Source organism: Lucilia cuprina, chromosome 2 (genome assembly GCF_022045245.1).
Source record: "Lucilia cuprina isolate Lc7/37 chromosome 2, ASM2204524v1, whole genome shotgun sequence".
Classification (NCBI taxonomy): domain Eukaryota; kingdom Metazoa; phylum Arthropoda; class Insecta; order Diptera; family Calliphoridae; genus Lucilia; species Lucilia cuprina.
Genome location: NC_060950.1, coordinates 14,280,096 through 14,281,759, shown reverse-complemented (window position 1 = coordinate 14,281,759; position 1,664 = coordinate 14,280,096). Strand labels below are relative to the sequence as shown.

The 1,664-nt window shown below is 32.5% G+C and overlaps 1 protein-coding gene across 1 annotated transcript in view; it reads left to right on the top strand.

Moving 5' to 3' along the window:
• Positions 1–1,664, top strand: part of LOC111682593 — a 10,036-nt gene that overhangs the window by 4,457 nt on the left and 3,915 nt on the right.

The following is a 1,664-nucleotide window of genomic DNA, read 5'->3' as shown; positions in this document are numbered from 1 at the left end:
AACTGAACTAGAACTGAACTAGAACTGAACTAGAACTGAACTAGAACCGAACTAGAACTAAACTAGAAGTTGACTTCTAAACTAACACTGAAAGTGAAAAATTCAGCATTAAAAGGGCTTGATGTTCTATCATTTAAAATGAATTTCTTCGGGTACTTCTTTTTTAAGAGATTTTAATTTGATTACTGTCTCTAATCACTTATTATATTGTAATCGAGTACTTATTATATGGAGATCGGTATCATATGGTTGGGATTACCCCAGTAATTTATTTTCTAGATAAATAAACATCTTTAAGTTATTTAATATAGCAAATAAACAAATCTTTACAATAGGTTTTAAAATTGATATCTATAGCCATGTGTGAGAAGAATGTTGATCGACCTATGCCAACTTAATTTGTTTACAGAATAACTAGTGTTTGTTTTCTTTACTGATTAATTTATTTTAGAGCAGTTAATATTTTTATTAGAAGAGCTTTTTGTAAGTCATATACTTTTTCTTAAATTGAGGTTATAAACCAAGCGAATTTGTAGTCGTTAGATAAAAATTTAGATAAATAAGCAAGACCTCCAGTCGTGTGTGTGTTTTTTTTTTTATTATTTAATTAAAAAAAAAAACTAAATTTTTTATCTTTTCTATACATAAAGTCAATTTTTTGAAAACATTTCGTTGTCGTTATTGTATTTTGATTGTTAATCAAACAAACCCTCTTCTTTGGCCTTTTCCATCATGGTTACCAGACCGTCAGTTACTTCCTCACAGACCTCAACAATTTGAGAAGGTGGCAAAAAGAAACCATATTGACCGCGATCACGCAATTCAATGGTAGCTGTGAAGGGAATTTTCTTTACACCATAAGCCCAATCCTTAGCAGAACCCGAAACTGGATCTAGAACAAAATTGAGAAAAAAATATGTGAAATAAAATTAAAAATAAAAACTTCTTCGTAGCTTACAGTTCAATAAACCACTGGCGCCACTTAAGAAATCGGTGCCATATTTAACACGAGCACCATCAGCAAAGGCATTAGCTATACGCATCATTTGATCATAGTTGGGAGGAAATTCTGTGCTGGTATGACCATAAGGTAAAAGCACATAGTTGCCAAAGGAATGTATGGCCAAATACATGCGTATATAACCATCTTCAAAACTATTAACAAAACTTTGCAAGGCAATAATTTCAGGCTCAGAATCGGGTTTAGCACCACCATACCAATGATCACAGGGGACATCAAAATTATAACCATTAACTAGAAAGAAATTAAATTATTTAATTTTAATGAAAATTCCACATAATTGATCTCTTACCTCCCCATTCGAAATCAAAATTACGATTCATATCTATACCATAACAGGCTCCGGAGGCATTATAGAAACCAGTGGGTCTACGATTCTTACGCCACAATCTTTCCACATTGTGTGAGTACTCAAATCCATCAGGATTCAAAACTGGTACAAATATCCAATCGTAGTATTCTAATAAGTTTTTCATTTGGTGATTTTCAGAATTGAGTAATTTCTCAAAGAAACAGGTAGTAGTGGCCGATGAAATCCATTCGATTGCATGAATATTGGATTCTACGAATATGGCTTTATTACCAGGTTTTGAGGAAATTTTCACAGCTCTTATGGGTCGCTGTTCATAAGAACGGCCGATAA